Here is a 21,082-nt window from a genome sequence, read left to right as displayed (position 1 = left end):
TCAAAAATCTTTAAGTGACTTTATCAATAAGAGATATGAAATTTGATAGGATACAGAAAAGTCAAGAAATTCAAATTAAAAGAAAGGTAGAGATGTAAAAATACAGTGAAAATGATCCAAGTAGGCATTCCAGCTCAGCCACTAATTAATTCTGGGACCTCTGTCAACTCACTTAACTTCCCTATGGCCTAGATTACACATCTGTCAAAAACAATTTTTTCAACAAGTTGAAATCATTGAATTGAATAGCCTAAAAAATTCCTGCATTTAAATGAAGCCTCCAGAACTCCATATAGACTGTACTCCAATTATTAGCAATAATAGGGTCTAAGACATAAGAATGGCTTATGGACAGAAAAGTCTGTGTGATAACAGCTAACTTAGAGAACAAAAACCATATGCCACACTGTTGAAGAGCTATATGTAAACTCATACAATAACTGCCACACAAACTAAATGAGGCAAGCACCATTGTTTTCATCCCCACTTTCCAGATTAGTATACTGAGTCACAGAGAGGTTAGTAACTTGTTAATGTTACACATATAGTAAATGGCAGAGCTAGGATTTGAAACCAGTCTGACTCCAGAGCTATGACCCTCTGGTGATGGGTAACCTGACAGATTTAGGTAGCTGGTCATGACAGAGATTAAGAGACCTTGCTGGTCTTTTGAGGTAAAGTGGATAACTTCTGATAACAGCATCTTTCCTAAGGCTTGTTTCCCAGTTTATAGTAGTAAGTTGCCAATATTCACCCAGGTGCTCAAGCTAAAAATCAAAGAATCATTATTGATGTTTGCCTTTCTTTCACCCCACAGCCCATTAGCAGGTCTTATTAGGTTTGCCATCAAAATAAATCCAGAATCCAACCATTTCTCACCACTCTACTGCTACCACTTAGTGCATGTCCATTTTCATCATCACCAGGAATATTGCAATTGCCTCCCTATTGGCTTTCCTGCTTTTCTACTTACTCTTCTATAGTCTCATCTCCTTATAGCATACTGAGTAATCGTTTCTAAAACATGGAGTAGATCACATCACCCCTCGCCCTACTCAAAACCTTCAGTGACTTCCCGTCAAATTTGGAATAAAATACTACATGATGTAGCCTGACTACCTCTCTCATCTCATCCTTACCCACCCTTCCTAACTTACTCCACTCTCTTTCTGGCTGTTTTTCAAATATGTGAACTCACCCCCACCTCAGGTCCCGTGAACTGGCATTTCTATTTGCCTGGAATGTTCTTCCCAAAGACATTTATACATTTCACACCTTCATATCATTCAGGCCCCTGACTAAGTGTCTCTTCCACAAACAGCAATTCCTGACTACCCTCACTAAAACAACTCAGCCCTTCACTCACAATCCCCACACCTCGGACTTCATTTCTCTTCATAGCATTTGCAGTTACCTGAAATTACATTCAAAATTTATTTGATAATAACCTTGAGGATACAGGCCTAGGGTACCTTTTTAATTGCTTTACCTTCAGTGCTTGTATAGTGGCAGCTATAATAGTAAATGCTCAATAACTATTAACCAAATGAATTAATTCCTCCAATTCCAAGCTCCATCATTTTTTGATACCATGATATTCACAGGACCTGGCCCTGTCAAGATTCTGAATAGACTTCACCACTCATCTATGTTAGGGTAGATTGCCTGGAATTAGTGGCCCATAACAGCACCTTTATTATGGAGGTAAATGCCCCACCTGCAGTAGCACTCCTCTCTCGTTTTCTCTTTTCCTGGTGATGGTGTGAGGAGGCTTTGCTGTTTTCTCTTTCCTTTGAGGTAGACACATTTTTTCATTTCTCATTATTCAGTTTGTTTTTGTCATGGAATATATTTTGCTATCTAAATAAAACTTCCTGAAGTCTTTGAACTTCTGTGGTGATGTTCTGTATTCTTTCCTACCAAAATATAACTGCTATATATCTGTTAGATGAGAGTTAACTCATTAGCATTAAACACTAAGATAATTACTGTATTAAAATCCCCTGCCATGTGGAGATGTAGAAATGAAAGCTGCCCCCTGCTTCCTCTGCTCATCACAACCTCTGAAAACTTTCTCAGATTCCCTGAGAATTTCCGTTAAGTAACAAACACAACCTGTGCAGCAGTCTTTTATATTCTGTAGGTATTGACTATTCATCATTAAAAGTGAGAAGCCGCTGGCTAAGACTGAAGTTTGTTAGCTCAGATGGAAACTTTGGAATAATTACTGATACTGTGTATTGTTAAAACCTGTGCCAAATTAGGTGGCGTGCATACATAATGTATGGAAAGGTAAGGCTGCTGCTTCCAAGAACCTGACTTCTTCATAAAGAAAAATCAAATAGATTAAACACAGCTAACACAGAGAAACTGAAAAACAAGCCCTTATTTCCAGTGATCATTCAGGAAAGGGCTTTAGAAGATTCTGTTCACATGCTAAAAGCATCCATTCCTCACTTAGACGTCTACAGAAATGAGGAAAATTTAGTGAGTTAAAGGACAATATAGTGGATGTAACCCATTTTTCTTTTTATTAAATATCCCACTGCAATATCTAAGATTTGACATCCATATGTACAGGCAATAATAAAACTAAAATTTTCTATACTGGCTGATATCTCAGTTCAACCACAACAGTTAGCTCTCAATTTTCAAAGCAGTATGAAAAGCAATAGTCTTCTTCTTTGCTAACCAGAACTGTGAATTTAATCCTCTAGAAATAGATTGGAATTTGTGCTCTCTTGCTTACCTTCTACTGTGATTAAATCTATACATTTTAAACTGTATTTGAAGGATAGAGTAAAATTTCTGTGACTCTGTCATTAAAATAAGTAACACAAAAGTAAAATATAATCACAATGAACCAAGGAATGAAAGTGAGACACTTAGTAATTCATGCAAAGGGCAAGATAGTTTCTCTGCTGTTAGCTTCAAAGGTTATAGATAATAAACTAAAAACTATAAGCAAATTTAAAAAATTAAAGGACGAGCAAATAACTCTTGAGACTGATTTAGGTAGGTAATTTATCACTTCTTCATACCTCTCCCAGGAGATGAAATAGAGAAACTGTGGATATTGTATCAATGAGTGACATTCGAAATATTTCACAACTAATATGGCACCAGCACCAATCTAGCAGAGCAGACTCCAGCCTGAATGAGGAATTAGGTCCCGAGAGCCTCTTCTGCAGCAGGCATCAACCATTTAGTTGCTGATTATGGGGAGCTCTGCTGGGTTCTGGGAAAGGGTCTAGGGCCGCCAAGGCGGAGGGAAGACTAGGGAGGACCCACTCAAAGATTTTGCTGCAGAAACTCTTTACCAACCAGTAATGAAAGATTTTTAGTATTTTTAACACCTGGAAGAGACATACAGTGCATTACCCTTGGTGCTGTCATGAGCTTTGAGGAACTGAGGAAGGAGGAAAGGAAGAGAAAGAAGGAGCAATGAACATGTCATTTCCTCTAGAATAACTTACCTTTCACTTATCTTCCCTTAGTGAGATCCCACTCATCTTATGGATCTCAACTCACATGTCATATATGAAGTCAAATTCCCCACTACCAACAGAAACCTCTACCCTACTTCTTCTCACTCCCCTCTCTCTGTAAGTACACATGTATGTGTGTGGTCATTTGCTTTCTCTCTCTTTTTCACACTAGACTCTAAGGCCCTGAACACAGGGACCTTCTCTTTTTGCTCAACATTTTCTTCCTGGCAACTAGAAAAATATTTGACACCAGCACTTTGGGAGGCTGAGGCAGGTGTATCACAAGGACAGGAGTTCAAGACCAGCCTGACCAACATGGTGAAACCCCATCTCTACTAAAAATACAAAAAAGAATTAGCTGGGTGTGGTGGCGTGTGCCTGTAATCCCAGCTACTCAGGAGGCTGAGGCAGGAGAATCGTTTGAACTCGGGAGGCGGAGGTTGCAGCAAGCCAAGATCGTGCCACTGACCTCCAACCTGGGTGACAGAGCAAGACTCCGTCAAAGAAAGAAAGAAAGAAAGGGAGGGAGGGAAGGGAAGAAAGAAAGATATTTGATGAACAATAAGTATTCTTAATAAACAAATGAATGGAAAACTTAGTTTGATTTTTTAACTTTACATGCTACATAAGGCAAAATAAAAGATCAATTAAACTGGCTTCATTATTATCATTAGTCCACTCACAGTAAGGGAGAAAGTTCTGCAAGTAAAAAAAAGATACCAATAAAAATATCTAGCATTTATTGAGTTTCCCTATACGTTCGTCACTGTGCTAAGTGTTTAAAATACTGTCTGTCAAAGAGCAGAGGCTGAGCTCTTAATCTCTACCTATTTTTCTTCTCATGTTTAATCCATTTTATGTGGGTAAGCTGGCAGATATTTTGTGCTTCTGTACAGGATTGGATTAGGTATGCATAAGAACCAAAGTAATGCATTATAAGAAAAGAGATAACTTAAGAAAAACTGCGTCAGACTTTTTCAGGTTATCTATTCCATGAGCAGATGGTGTACTTCTGAGGAAATATCAGGATATATTAAAGAAAACGTTTAGGCAACTGATGTTTATGTGGGTGCCGATTTCTGGCTACAGCAGATGCCTGTTGCTTCCTGACATCTGCCATATTCCACTCTAAGTACCAAAAAAACATACAGCTGACAAAATTGCATAGATAGTGGCTTTGCATATCAATAAGTTGTGCTAGCTAGTCCTATAAGGCATTATCTAACCAGGAACTCAAAAGCTGAAGCTGATCTCTCAGATACTGTATAACAATAGAAAGAACACAGACATTGGATTTAAACAAGCCTGAGCTCACTATCTTGGGCCTCCCACTTACATGCCATGTAATTTTGAAAAATATTTTTAACCTCACAGAACTTAAGTTTCTTTATTGGTAAAATAATTTAGTAATGTTTAGCCTGCTGGTTGCCATAAGATTCAAATAAAAATAAAGTGCCTGAAAAATCCTAGGCACTTAATAAATGCTAGCTAAATGTCTAAACTACACCAAAATTTGATGTTGTAGAAATGTGCCTTGATGGTCTGATGAAACAGAATAAAATAAATTTTAAACCTGGAGGTTTTGAGGGTAGGACTGGGCCTATGGGTGGGTGCGGCTTGAAACCGAAGGAGGAACAGAAAGAGCTGGCATCTGTTCTTGGGTCGAGATATCCATAGACCTAACGGCAATCTCACTTTGCAGCACTCCCTTGGAAAGGACTCAGAGGAGATGAACAGTAGAGTGAGAAGTGGGGCTGCCAAGAGAAAAAGCTGAAAAGGGAATTCCAGAGGATGGGCTATGAAGCTAGTTGGATTACTGCTTCTTTTGTGGCATAAAACTTCAAAATACAAATTGTAGTATTATAATTAAGGCTCACAGGAGAAAGTGGATGCACTGAGACAATGGCCCATCCATTGAGTGGTAAAACCAAAGGAATTCTCTAAGAGGCCTCTAGTCAGAAAGGATGGAAGCTCCCCTTAGAGGTCAACCCTCAGAGACAGTATGGAAGCTCAAGTAGATTTCCTCCCCACACCGAATCCCCAGGCTCATGTGGCCAATAACCAGAGGTCTGGGAGCATCCAGAAGAAAGCAGCAAGTCCCTACTTTTGCTAGATGGACAAAGTTTGAGGTTACACCTCCTGAAGCCTGGAGGAAAGCTCGTTTTCTCCTTGTCTTCTGATCGTCAAGGAAAAAAACTCTAAGGAAATTCAGATCACTGAGTTAACGCCTCTGCTAAAATCTCTGCTTGGTTCAGAACCATATTGTTTGCTGCAACTGATTGACGGTATATGCAGCCAAGTTTTCCCTTTTATGAATTAGCATACCATGTTTTAAAAAAAAAAAAAATCCTTAACTAATTTTGCCCCACACCAATTGATTATTGTTGGGCTCACTGTCTTCATCCATCCCAATCATTAGACACTTATAAATAAGAGTTTTGTTTAATACTCTGGGGATCATATTTCTAGTATCTGTTAAGAAAATGTGACGGTTAATTCTGTCTGTTAACTTGGTTAGACCATGGTACTCAGATATTTGGTCAAACACCACTCTAGATGTTGCTGTAAAGGTATTTTTTTAGATAAGATTAACATTTAAATAAGTAAAGCAGATTACCCTCCGTAATGTGAGTGTACCTCATCCAACCATTTAAAGGCCTCAAGAGGAAAAAAAGACTCATATCTCACAAGGAAGAGGGAACTCAGCCTCCCTACTGCCTTTGGACTTGAGTTGAAACATCAACTCGTCCCTGGGTGTCTCCATCTTGCCAATCTGCCCTTCAGACTTTGGACTTGCCAGCCTCCACAATCATGTGAGCCAATTCCTTAAAATAAACCTCTGTCTCCCTACACACACACACACACACACACACACACACACACACACACCCTATTGGTTCTGTTTCTCTGGAAAACTCTAATACAGAAAGCTTTTAAAGTTGGGGACTGGTAGTGTTGCAAAAAGGGGGTCTTTTAAAGTGCTATAATCCAGGTCAGGGGTCAGTCAACTTTTTCTGTAAAGGGCCAGAGAGTAAATATTTAAGGCTTTGCAGATCATAAGATCTTTGTAGCAACCACAAAGCTCCGCTATTGTAGCACAAAGGCAGCATAGCTAACACAAAAACAAATGGGTATGGCTGTGTTACAATAAACTTTTACTTATGGACACTGAAATTTGAATTTCATATGTTTCACATGTCACAAAAAAAGCTTTCTTTTTATTTATTTTTTGACGTTTTAAAATGTGAGAATTATTCTTATCTCACAAGCCATACAGTAACAGCCCAGGGGCCTGTTATTGCTTGCTCATACAGGTCATCCTTGGTCTAAGGTGACAACTCTTAAACTATAATATTTGGCCTCCTGAGAGCTGCAAGGTTCCCTGTGGTAGGATCTGATTCAAAATTGTGAATTATTTCTTTGGTCATTAAGGATTCATTAATGAGCCAAGTGCTATATACTTATCTTTATGTACTATAAACTACTTATTAGTAATCTAATAATGCTTAATAAAACTAAATGGTTTACTAAGCACTACTTAAATTTGACTATAACAAACTAAAACCAATTTAAAATTAGGATTTTTCTCCACCTCTGAGCCTGTTTAGTTTTAACAGTACAAAGATTACATATTATATTCCCTACATTACTTCAAAGACATTATATACCATCATAACCATAACATACTATACTTTTATTCCACATCACTTACCATAGTTGTAATTAATTAAATTGTTTAAAGTCTGTTGGTCTCAGTAGACTACGCTTCATAAGGTCAGTAACCACGTCTGTTTTTTCACCAATATGAACCCAGCCCATAGCATGTCTTGTACATTATGCAAATGTATATATGTCTGTGTGCATATATATATACATATACACGTCTATACTTGTGGGCTAAAAGAACGAACGAATGAATTACTTCTGGTGTTGACTGCTGCAATTCTTACTATTTAATTATACAGAAGTTATTATATAGAAGTTTTCATGGCTGGGCACTGTGGCTCACGCCTGTAATCCCAGCACTTTGGGAGGCCGAGGTGGGTGGATCATTTGAGGTCAGGAGTTCAAGACTGCCCTGGCCATCATGGTGAAACCCCACCTCTACTAAAAATACAAAATTAGCTGGGCGTGATGGCAGGTGCCTGTAGTCCCAGCTACTTGAGAGGCTGAGGCAGGAGAATCACTTGAGCCCGGGAGGTTGTAGTGAGCCAAGATCACACCACTGCACTCAAGCCTGGGGCACAGAGTGAGACTCTGTCTCAAAAACAAACAAACAGGCTGGGCGCGGTGGCTCATGCCTGTAATCCCAGCACTTTGGGAGGTCGAGGCAGTTGGATCGTGAGATCAGGAGATTGAGACCATCCTGGCTAACACGGTGAAACCCCGTCTCTATTAAAAATACAAAAAAATTAGCCGGGCATGGTGGCGGGTGCCTGTAATCCTAGCTCCTCAGGAGGCTGAGGCAGGAGAATGGCGTGAACCTGGGAGGCGGAGCTTGCAGTGAGCTGAGATCACGCCACTTTACTCCAGCCTGGACGAGACTGTGAGACCCCATCTCAAAAAAAATAAAATAAAATAAAAAATAAAAACAAACAAACAAAAATAATTTAAAAATAAAAAATAACAAAACAATTTTAAAAAGAGGTTTTCACTTAGGTTCAATATTATCAATCTAGTTTATTGGTAATTATTTGATTATCCTATTGCTTATAATGATGAATGTTTGTACCAGCAGTATTTTGAGTCTATAATTCTACACTGGTCTTTAAGAAAAGTATGAAATATGTTTCTGAGTTATTCATATTTCCATTGCTAAAACAGCCAGATAAAATTTACTCCTGGGATGTGGGAGGAGTAGGAGCAGTTAACAGAGATCTTTATTGTAACCTTCAAGTTCTTATTCCACTGGAAAATAGGCAGAAGTTTGACAGCCATTGAATTTGCAAGAAATGGTGATGACAGAGGCATATCTCACTTAGTTGACACCCTTTGATTCAGGGGTCCATGGACATTTGGTTTTTATAAATTGGTTCTTCTTTACCACAAGGCTATACTTTTGGAACATTTCTGCTAAGCCTTACCTCAGCTCACATAAGGTGATGCAACTTGTGTAGCCGTTTCTAAGGCAAAATGTGAGAAGACAGGAGTCCCAAGATAATGCTTCCAAATCATTAGGTCTCTGTGTATTTTGTTTTTACAGACATGCATGTACAAAAGGGAGCTCCAGGGGTAATGGTGCAGAACTTTGTGTCTTAAAATCTGGGCCTACTGTGAGATAGGAGAAAGGCTTCCGTGGAAAACGTCAGGACCACTGATCTGTACTCAACAGCTCCAGATACAGATTTGATCTAATTAACCTCAGTATTTCTAGCACTTAATCAAGAAAGATCCAATTCCAGCAACTCTAATTTTAAACTGTTTCACTAAGGGCAGCATTAAGGTAATTTAGGTAAAAACAAAATTTAAACAAAACAAGGAAAGGGAATGTTAATTACTTCAGGGAAATGTATTAACTCCCTGTTCATTGAATGTTCCATGGTTATTTGTTCTAATTGCTCTTTAGTGACTATTTATTGTGCACATTACACAAGCTGCTCTTTAGAATTGCTGATTTGGAGATAAGAGGAAAACTGCAAAACTACCCACAAGTTCATCAGACATAAAGATTCCTGAAACCCTTTATGTTCTTTAGTCTTTTGGCATCTTCTGCACAAAGTTATCAATGAATCTAATGACCCAGTTCTGCCAAACCCCAATCTGCTACTCTGATATGTACTCAGAATTTAATCTGCAAGTTTTGCATAGGTTGGCCCAATGTGCAGAGTTGAAAGAGGTGGCTAAATTGTTCCTGAGTCTGTAATAACTCTTTGAAAAGAGATAATCTTGTCAAGCTGTGATGTCTAGTTATCGCAAGAAAAAAACTTAAGGAAAGGAAGCTTGTGTATGTGTGTGTTATAAGTGTGCAAGTGTTTGGAAAAGGAAGTGCTGCTTGAATTAAAACTGTTTTTGTATTTTCCTTATTTTAGAGGAACATTCTAGTATATCCCTTCCATCCCCCACACACCCACCCCACCACACACACACACACAAAAAGCCTGCTCAAGTCTTGCCTTCTGTCTTTAGCATAGCTTCTACAACATAACATCTCTCAGAGAAGCTTTCCGCCTCTCCACTGATCCGGAGCCTGTCTGTTTTTTCAATTCCAGATCAAACCCTCCCCCATCCAACTTCTTCCTGAGTTGCCTTCCAAATATATCAGTCTATATCAATTCCCCTTTTCTCTAAAGCATCATTGTCTCTGTCGCTCATATATCTTATTTCTTGGTTGTTTGCTTTTACTGAGCTGTTTCACTTCTCTACTTCTCCATAACCAGAGTATAAATTCCAGGAAGACCAGAAGAGTGCTTCTTTTCCTTTCAAACTAAGGAGAGAAGTGTTATAGGAGCTATTCATAGGGTCTTCCCAGTACACTAACACAAATGGGGGGAGTCAGGAAAACCTCCATGGGAGACACTCCAAAGCAACATTCTCTCATACATAGCTAGGCCTCTCTGTTCAACCCAATGATCTAGCAAAGGCTCTGGCTCTTTTTGTCTTCTTTCTGCCTATACTTACTTCTTTTTTTGAAAACACATTTACCTAATAATCATTTTGCTTTTGCATCACTGATGAAACTTCCTTCCTTTCTTTCTTGCAAGAGCAGAAAGAACTGAGCTAAAAACAAGTCTGCTATAGGTTTAATGATCTCTGCTGTATTTTTATTTTTCTCTTATATGTCTGTATTATGTATGCTGTGGTACTATTACATATGGATTGGTTCCAGGTCACTGGCTGGCAAAACTGAACTCCGATTTTCAAATGGTATTTTACTTGCAGACTTCACCGTCTGTTGAGCAAGTATGTTATTTGTGTCAGAACAGATAAATAAATAATAATGCAGCAGACCTACAACCTAGGGATTTGTGTGTTCTGCAAGCAAGCTGTAGCATTATACCTACTTTATGAGTAGGTGGCTGAGGATGTAGAAATTTTATGTATCTAAAAAGCACAGAAATGACCTTTTAGGGTTTTTTTTCTAAATTAGAAAAGGGGCTTTCTCACTCGAATAGTACATCAATGTTCACAGCATCATTATTCACAATAGTGAAAGAGGGATGCAACCCAAGTGTCCATCAATAGATGGATAAACAAAATATTGTGCATACCTACAATGACATATTATTAGCCAGCCTTAAAAAAGAAGGAAATTCCAACACACACAACCTAGATGAACCGTGAAGACATTTTGTGAAGTGAAAATAAGTCAGCAACAAAAGGACAAATACTGTATGATTTCATTTATATGAGGTACCTAATGTTGTCAAATTCATAGAGACAGAAAGTAGACTGGTGGTTGCCAGGGGCTGGGAAAAGGGAGGAATGGGGAGTTAGTGTTTATTGGGTCTAGGGTTTCAGTTGGAGGAGATGAAAAAGTTCTGCAAATGATGGTTGTACAGCCATGTCAATATACTCAAGGCCATAAACTGTATACTTAAAATGGTTAAAATGGTAAATTTTTTTATGCACATTTTACCACAATAAAAAGGGGGGCCTTTCTTGATCAATGTCAGTAATACTTTTTTTTCCTCAAAAATAATGGAAAAATGAATGAGCAAGTAAACATAGGATCCTGCCCATCTCTTCACTTGGCTCATCCTAGCCTCGCTGTTTCACTGATTGGTTATATAAATAATTTCTACTTAAGGCATTTAATAAAAAAAAAATCCATCTAGAGGAAATGGATTTCAACACCATTTTAATACTTTAAACTTTTGTTTAAATTGGCATCACCTTCACATACCACATAGGCTTCTACTTACTCTGTTCCTCAATATTTCCCACACCATTTGTCATCTGAAATTCTATGTGCAGGGACATAAAACTTGTGTTCCAAAATGAAAAACAGGAAATAATATGCACACAATAACTTAGGAATTAGAAGAAATTTTCTCAAATTCACTATACCTGTGTTGTTCACAGTATGATCTTGCAGCATACTGCATCACAATAACTAGAGAACCTAGTAAAAAATCCTCTCCCAGACCTACTGAATTGGCATCTGTAGAACTAGGGACTTGTAACCTGCATTTTACATTAGCTCCTCCAGTTACACTTATGCATACACAAGTTTGAGGGTCAGTAAACTAAAACATAAGTGAATGATACAAGTATAAGGAATATTTCCCCTTAAAAATGCATGAAAAGATGAAAAACCATAAGAGTAATGGGAGTCTGATTGGAGGGCAGAAACATGAGACTGGGTACATCAAAATAAAAATGGTAACACATCCTTGCCCAAGCCCAGTTTTGTACTCACTGATTCTTTAACTAAGATAAATAACATCAGAATGATGTCAGAGACTTACACAACAAAGAAGCAAAAGTTTTTATTGGGAAATACACTAAAAATAACAATCTGTCTTAAGGGTTTTTGGAGAACATGAAGGACCTGCATACTGTGTCATGCATCACTAGTATGTCATGGTAGGAACAAAAACAGGGCACACAGTCTCTTTGCATTGTCATCTCTGACCAGCCTGCCCAAACTCAAATACAACTTTGTATTATACAGTGTTTTCATTTCATTTGAATTGCCTAAGTAACTTCTATCTAAGGCTACCCAAAGACCCTTACACTTTGCTTTTTTGCAGTTTTCTGTCTCATATCTTTGAGAATTATAGAGTGCCTTGTGGCCATAACATATGAAAGGTGTCAAGCAATTAAAGAATGCGTGGAGTGGTTTTTGTCTCTTCAGGAACCACTTTTCCATTAAAAAAAAGAAAGAAAGAAGGGAGGGAAGAGAGTTCAAAAGCCAAAGCAACAAAATAGGTAAAAATGTTGTCAGTGCTGCAAAAGCCCCAGTGGTCATGTAGCCTTTCTGACAATCTCAATATGTATCCTACAATAAGAATTTCAGAATATTATGACTTCAATATGTTTCAAAGTCAATCTGGTTTGCATGATAAGGCTCATTTCTCTTCAGCTCTTCTAATGTACATACTGTGCTTTCATGCTGTTTTTTTTTTTTTTTCCTGCCTGTATATCTACATTTAACTCTTTACCTCCAAATAAAGAATGTCATCTCTGACCATAACTATATAAGAACAGCTCTTTTTTAAATCACTAGTTTCATTTATGTTCTGTCAGCAACTTCAAAATATACTGCGAATAAATCACTTTGGAGCATTTATCTAAGGAATTGCCATTCTCACTCCCCACCCCATACCTTGGTGTTTCTTATCCATTCATATTCCCAGGTACCCTGAGTTCAGAAAGCAGCAGCTGACTGTGTAGCATGTGAGGATACCTATCCATGGGACCAGAGAAAGGGAATGGATACAAGGGACATTAGGAGGGAAGAGCCTACAGGTTTTCATGACTGGAGGAATGGGAGAGGCTAGGGAGAAAGGTAAGAGTTCAACTTAAATCAGAGATTTCAAGCTGGGTGATAAAGAGAATCGTGATACCACAAGCAGAGACAGAAAAGAAAAAAAAACTGGTTTTGAGAGCAAGATGATGCATTTCATTTTAGATATAGAATTTCCAAACTGATGACAGGATGTCCAAATAGAAACATCTGGCAGAAAACTGCAGATGCAATAGTGCAGCTAAAAAGAAGGGTTGAGACTGGAGATGGTAATGTGATCATTTTCATTTATGCAATGATTATGTCATTATAATAGATGAGATATCTGAAGAGGAGGGAAGGGAAACAAAGCAGAGCATGTGGCTAGATCTCTAAGGTATGAAGAAGAAGAGAAGCCAGTGAAAGAAAGGAGAGGAAAGGTAATCAGAGAAACTGGATAGGAACTGTAGTAGCTCAGAGTTACAGAAGTCAAAGGAGGAAGATAATCAAGAAAGTAGAGATTCAGTTGCATGAAGCAGTAGGAAAAAAAGACCAGTGAAAATGAGGATCACAAAAAAATTAGGTGCTTGCTTTGTCAGCACATATACTAAAATTGGAATGATACAGAGAAGATTAGCATGGTCCCTGTGCAAGGAGAACATGCAAATTCATGAAGTGTTCCATATTTATTAGGAGGCTATTGGTATGTTTTAGTAGAGCCAGATTTTAGGGTAATGAGGCAATGGGAAGATAGGTTATGACACCACCAGCAGAAATAGAAAAGAGAAGAATTGGTTTTGAGAGCAAAATGAAACATTTCATTTTAGACATGGAATTTTCAAACTGATGACAGGATATCCAAATAGAAACTGACCAATAGAAATATAATGTGAACACATACGTAATTTCAAATTTTCTATTAGCCACGTTGTTATTTTTTAAATCACTCTTCCCTTTAAAATCCTTCCACAGCTCTCCATTTATCCAGAATAAATCTAAACTCTTTAGTATACAAAGTCCTTCTAGGATAGTCTCTTATGCCTCCTCCAGCCCAGCCCCAACCTGCATTATGAAACAGCCATATTGGGTTTCTGCAGTGCCTTACATGTGCCATGCTGTCTCACATCTCTGTATTCTTTCTCCTCTACCTATAGTCCACTGTTCCCCTGACCCCTGCCCTAGTATACCTTTCTACTCCTACTAATCCTTCAAGACTCAGCTTGTGTCACCTTCTCTGTGAAGCCTCCTCTAAATGCTAAACTCATTCTTCATTTTAACACCCTGCATATCTTTCTTACAGCACTCATCACTCAGCACTGTGCTTTCTGGAAGCAACCAAGATATCCTTCAATAAGTGAATGGATAAACACACTGTGGCACATCATACAATATACTATTATTCAGTGATTTTTAAAAAGATAAATGAGCTATCAAGCCACAAAAGACATGGGGGAAACTTAACTGTATATTGCTAAGTGAAAGAAGGCAGTCTATAAAAGCTACATACTATTTGATTCCAACTATATGACATCCTGGAAAAGGTAAAACTATGAGGACAGGAAAAAGATGAGTGGTTTCCAGGCTTAGGGGAGGAATGGAGGGATGGTGGGACATTGGAGATTTGGGGGGTGATGAAACTATTTTGTATGATACTGTAATGGTGAACACATGATATTATACATTTCTCTAAACTCAGAACTTTATAATATAAAGAGTGAATCCTAATGTAAACTACAGACTTTTGTTAATAATAATGTGTCAATATTGGTTCATCAAGTGTAATCTAATTTAAGAGAAGTGAACTATTAACACAAGGCAGTATAAGAAGCCATAACATTTCAGAGGGCTGGATTACTAGAGGACTTGTGTTAATAGTTCATTTCACTGTCCTTAAAAGCAGGAATCATATTTCTTTGTGCTCTTGAATCAACAAAGGTGCCTAGCAGAATTCTACACTATAAGAATCATCTATCTATCTATTCACTGACTTATGACTCTGGAGAAAATAAAAACCCTACCATGTTTGTAAAGTTTGAGCTTTTCCTTTATTTGGAAGATGAAAATATGCTACTTATTACCACCTTTTGACTTGCATAAACTGAATCTCTAATTCCTATTACAGAACTCTTATGTAATGTTAATTATAACACTTATATTCTTAGCTGTTTTATCTATTATATTTCCCTGAAGACTGGCACATATTTTTTAAGCTTGTCGTTGAAATGGATTGAAAGGAAGCATGCTACACATATGACAGGATACACCTAGCAACATTATGGCCTAAATTTTTTTTTCTTAGGTTGGGGCAATCCAAATATTTTGTTTGATTAGCAACATTAGTAGATATTGTGGTTCAGAAGAATATGGCAATCATATATTTATTACTAGTTTGAACTGTTGTCCAATATAAAATAGTACTGCAAGTGAAGAACCAGGGAAAGCCAGATGAGAAGGTTTCTTGACTGGTTTAGTAAAGTATTCTCCATTCAAAGCATAAATAATATTTTGCTTCATGTTGACTATTGAATATACTCCATAGCCTCAAGCTAATATTGAATAGACACTGCTATTAATCCATTACATATGTTCAATGTAGTTAATCTTTTAAATAGTATATCACTAAAAAAGCTCATCAGGACTCATCAATTTAGACTAATTGAAGAAAAGCCTAACATGGTAAACAGAGTGATAAATCATCTTAAATTAATCTTAATACCTAAAATACACAGGGTAATTACATGATACCTAGTTGACTTCTTCAAAACTTGCTTCAGTGAATAAATTTGAAATTAACATACTTGTTGCTGTGTCCTTCTGAACTACAAAAGACCTATGGAAAGTTTGTTCTAATAAATCATGAGATGTAAATTCACTGAGCATAGATTTCAGTGTGCATCTTAAAATTATTTCCTTTATTCATTTATTCACAAAAAAATCAAGCAGTCCTCTTTCTAAGACCTGGAGAAGTGAAAATATAAATTTATAAGAGCACAGTGATGCTTACCTAGAGATACTACGGATAAGAAAAATGCAGGGTTCTACCGTGGTTGCACTAAAAGGTAGTTTCTGTGAGTGGTAGTCTAGAAAATAATCTAAAATCTTAGAATAAGTCCCCACTCATGTAGATGGCAACAGCCTTCAGTTCCCTGCACCACAGACTTCCTAAAATTCCATGTACTGCAAAAATTCTAAAATCTTATCGTGATACTAAATTGGGTATTCACTATCAAGCAATAAATTGTTCAAATGGCTAATATGATTTTGTCTTTTAAAAATACTGCATTTTCCACTTATTTTGAATACCAAAATGAATGGAGTATGTATCACTCTGGCTCCTGGTACAAAGAGACAGCTCACTCAAACTGTATAATACAGAAGAATTTAATAGAGGCACTATTTGCAGAAATATGGAAGGGCTAAGGGAAACCAGTTAGGGATACTGTTTTATTCCAGAGCTTGCAACTGTAAGAAGGTATAACTCCCCTGGATCTGATGTGTACAGGGAGAAGATGGCTACTAAACCTGGAGAGGAAAGGGCAATTGACAGGATCAATAGCCTTTAAAAGAGGAACCATTCACCCTATTGTGATATAGCAGGGAGAGCCCCTAGAGTATATATGTTCTGACCTCCCTCTCTAGGGAGATTCCCACTGGCTGAACACAATCAGAAGCCAGAGGGCAAATGTGTTCTTTGATACAATCCTTATAGGTAAGTCCCCGGGCACAGAGAAGGTTGGGGAAAAAAAAAAAGTAGAGAGTGAATCTGGAGAGCAAGTGGGAAATATTCAAGGTAGTAGTACTCTTGCTACAGGTAACAGAAAATAAAATCAAGCTAATCCAAGCAAACAAGGGAATTCATTGACTTATGTACCTTAAAAGTACAGGAGTAGCTCTATCTTCAAGCCCAGCTCAGCTGATCCAGCATCTCAAAGGATGTTGCTGGGATTCAGTATCTTTCCATCTGTCAGCTCTGTTCTCCTCCATGTAGACTTCACTCAAAGCCTCCATGTGGTGGCAAGATATCTGATAGTAATTTCAGCTTGACATTCCAAAAAAAAAATAAATAATAATTTAAATTAAACTAATAAAATTTTAAAAGGTCCTTTCAACACTTTAATCAGAGATTCTGGGCTTGACTACTGTTGTCCTAAATCAAGTCACCTGCCCATTCCTAAGCCAATCGATTTAATCGTAAGTATTAAGCAAGATGACTGGCCTGTCTTTAGATTCAGTGCTACAGGCCAACCACAGCCCAATGACAGAGAGTGGAGGAAGGGTGAGCCCTTGGGTACTATTACCAAAACTAGGAAAAATAGATACTAGGCAACCAAAAAACAACAAATAACCACTAAAGCCCCAGTACTGTATTTGGAATCTGATTCTCTTCTTAGCTGTCAAGTGTCATGATGTTCAGGAATATAAGAACCTACCAGTTTAGGCTAAGTAGCATTTAAAAATATGGTGACAACGTCTACCTTCTAATTTCCACATTTTATGCCAATAAAGACATGAAACAAATGTTTATATATATATACATTTATATATATATATAAAAAAACTTGCCATATGCAATAATTTGATTTGTGTTATTAAATATTTCTATTGCCTTTCTTGATTTCATAAGCACTTTCCACAACATAAGCATTCTGTTTAGCCTGCTAATCCCTGAAAAAAGAAAGCCATTTATATTTTTGTTGTTAGTTATATTTTCTTCCCAAACTCCTTCTATTGGCACAGGAGGGTGAATTAATGAGTCAATTTGATGTTAGTTATAAAATAAATGACACTTTGGGCTATATTACTCTGAAAAGGAAGTGTAACTTCTTTCCCAAAACAAAAGGTTATGAAAACTAAAGATCACATAGTCATAGAAATTTAAAGCTGGAAATGTACAAGTTATTTTAGGCATTAAGAACCAATGAAACCCATGGCCAGGCACTGTGGCTCACGCCTGTAATCCCAGTACTTTGGGAGGCCAAGGCAGGCGGATCACGAGGTTAGGAGCTCGAGACCAACCTGGACTGTATGGTGAAACCCCATCTCTACTAAAAATATAAAACGTTAGCCAGGTGTGGTGGCGCAGGCCTGTAGTCCCAGCTACTCAGAAGGCTGAGGCTGGAGAATCACTTGAACTCGGGAGGCAGAGGTTGCAGTGAGCCAAGATCATGCCACTGCACTCAAGCCTGGGCAACAGAGTGAGACTCTGTCAAAAAAAAAAAAAAAAAAAAATCGAAGTGACCCTAAATTAGACAGCATTTTATAGTAAAATATTGTATAAATGTAAGTTCATGTCCCAAAGAAATTATAGTATGATGAGGTAACAATGGTAGAGCTGCTGTATTTTAACCAGGTATAGTACTACATGAACTTGCAACTCACAGTGAATTTTTCCAAGTGAGTGGCAAGGAACTACTAGAACTGAGCTTAGATGTGTATTTTCCTTAAATCATCCTGATGTTTAGAGAAGAAAAGTTTTAACCAAGTAGACATAGTATTCTGTTCTCTCAGATCACACTGATAGGGTAGATGGAGATTTTTAATGTAGCTGCATATGTGCTGATAAGACAAAGTGAAGTATGCAAGTATTTAATCATCACATCTTTAAAATGATAGAGAAGATCATTTCTTTTTAGCTGTCTATGATGCTTTTATTTATTTATTTATTTTTAACTTTTCCTTTCAATAACATACCTACATATTACTTTGTAAATTGCTTACCTACACAAAGTGCATTAGCTTCGCACAAATTTGTTGACTGGTTTCATGTTTCTCTACAGAAATAAGTACATTTCTAAACTTATTCAGTAATGAATCTAAAGCTACATGTTTAGAAGAGCAATTGGGGAGCAGGATATCATTTTATTTTAGCCTGTTTAACAAGAAACAAACTGAGATGTACCAAAATGAAACAAACTGAGACGTACCAAAATAAATAGTGCACTTAGCACTATTTAAGATTGCTTTCTTTTTGCCCTCTTCCTCTTCCCTAGTTGTTGCTGAGCTGGGAGTCTTAATAAATGCCACCATGCCATCCTGATAGAAGAGTTATGTACTTTGAATTTTAACCAGTCTCATTCTTAGGAGCTGGTGTCCTTGGAGATCATGTCTCCCCACTGTGTTGATAATCTACTGAGACATGGCAGCATTTTCTTCTGATCTTCTCGCATCTTCCCCAGGAGTTTCCTCATCCTGGCTAAGGAAGCGAATAAGTCTCCCCCAAGTCTGTTTAGTTCCACTTTCTCACCTATAGTCTATGCCCTTTCTTTCTTGTGGACACAGAGAAACATTCACTGCTTTTTTCCATGCCTCTTGGACTCCACAGAGTCCCAGGGTTGTCCAGCAGGTATTCACTGTTCTAAAGCATCACTTATGCATTTTCTGATTCATTTTTTTCAAGTTGCCACAGCATGGTAAACCTCGGCAAGCCTACTAGAGCTCCAGGGAGAAAGTGTAAGACACAGAGACTAGACTCATCAGAGGAAGACGGGGAGAAGAAATTTACCTCTACTCTCTTCCTTCATTGTACTTGCACCAGAATTTATTCCAAGGCAGAAACCGACAGGAAAAAAATAAATAAATAAATACCTAAGTTATTTTTCCTTTCTTCCATCTCCACTCCTACTCTGCTTTTTTTTTTAGTTTGTTTGTTTGTTTGTTTGAGACGGAGTCTTGCTCTGCTGCCAAGCTGGAGTGCAGTGGCGTGATCTTGGCTCACTGTAACCTCCCTCTCCCAGGTTCAAGTGATTCTCCTGCCTCAGCCTCCCGATTAGCTGGAACTACAGGCGTGCGCCACCACGCCCAGCTAATTTTTGTATTTTTAGTAGAGACGGGGTTTCACCACGTTGGCCAGGATGGTCTCGATCTCTTGACTTCATGGTCTGCCAGCCTTGGCCTCCCAAAGTGCTGGGATTACAAGCGTGAGCCACCGTGCCCAGCCTCAATTTGCATACATATTTAAAATAGCTCTTTAAAAGTCCAAGTCCATTAATTTTGCCTGTTTCTAGAACTGTTTCTATGAATGGATGTTTCAAACCTGGTTATGGGTCACATTTTCATGGTTTTTTTTTTTTTTTTTTTTTTTTGCATGTCTAGTAACTTTTGATATCTATATATATATATAGGACATGTTGAATTGCATTGTTTATTTTGAAACTTCCTTTTCAACCTTGTTAAGAAGGGTCTAGAATAGATTTTACTAGAAGACTACTTTTAGCCCTTCTTCTTAGGACTAAAACTAAAAAGCGGTATGGCCTTTTGGCAATCTCTAATGAATTGTCTGAGTGTTCCACAGGGTCTTTCTACCCTAGTTGTTCAGTCCTGTGAAATTCTGATACTTGTTCAGCTTATAGCTTCCCAGTAATTATTCTTTCCCTGGTAATTGTTCTTTGGTCTTGTGGAGTCTCACCCTATATTTGTGCAGATTAGTAATCAAATACTCAAAAGGAACCTATGCAGATTTCTGGAGTTCTTTCCCTGCTTAGCTCTCTCCTCTTTGGTCTCCTGCCCATAAATTTCAGCTGTTTGAGCCTCTCCAAACTCTAATATCTCTCTCATCATCTCAGCAAGGCTGCCATGCTCTGTCTGGGTTTCACCTCTCTGCACCTTGCCCAGTAATTGCCTCTAACCAGAAAACCCAGCACTAATAACAGTTATCTAGTGTATTTTTCTTCTCTCAGACAGTGCAGTCCTTCATGGCCTGTTGTCCAATATCTAAAAGCAGTTGTTTCATATAATTTTGTTGTTTCCTTTCTGTGGCAGGGGATTTGTTATGGCAGAAGGGTTAGTCTTGTACCAGTTCCTCAGTCATAGCTGCAATCAGGAGTCAAGGCTTTTGACTTTCTTCATATATACTATTATTGACAGTCTGTGAAACAATAGTTACCCTTCTATGGTAAGTGCCCCACTGAGAAAAGCATCACCATTTAATCATGTAGACCAGGAAAAAACATCAATAATTCCTAAGTCATGCTGCCATACCTTAACCCCAGTTGCCATAGGTCTGCAAACTAGATTTATTGTCAAATTCCATTACTACTGCAATGACTATAATCCAGGTATGTGACATAGTAAGATAGGGCTAGAAGTCTGATTGACAATACAGGACAAAAGATAATTTACTGGAACAGAGGAAGAAGATGGGTACAGGAGCTAGAAATTACTTCCAGAAGAACAGTAAAGGAACTGAGTACTGTTCTTTTCTAATTAA

The 21,082-nt window shown here is 37.9% G+C and overlaps 1 long non-coding RNA gene and 1 other non-coding gene across 2 annotated transcripts in view; one reads left to right on the top strand and one right to left on the bottom strand.

Moving 5' to 3' along the window:
• LOC116273795 overlaps positions 1 to 21,082 on the bottom strand; it is an 83,659-nt gene that overhangs the window by 48,268 nt on the left and 14,309 nt on the right. The window contains exon 2 of the long non-coding RNA XR_004182212.1: positions 16,748 to 16,915. This is a non-coding gene — a long non-coding RNA (uncharacterized LOC116273795). The remainder of the gene's footprint in view (positions 1 to 16,747; positions 16,916 to 21,082) is intronic.
• LOC116273895 lies at positions 13,460 to 13,566 on the top strand. The gene has a single exon (XR_004182399.1). It is a non-coding gene; the product is annotated as a U6 spliceosomal RNA (small nuclear RNA).

This window comes from Papio anubis, chromosome 2 (genome assembly GCF_008728515.1).
Source record: "Papio anubis isolate 15944 chromosome 2, Panubis1.0, whole genome shotgun sequence".
Classification (NCBI taxonomy): domain Eukaryota; kingdom Metazoa; phylum Chordata; class Mammalia; order Primates; family Cercopithecidae; genus Papio; species Papio anubis.
The sequence above is the reverse complement of the archived record's forward strand: the minus strand, read 5'-3'. Positions and strand labels throughout refer to the sequence as shown.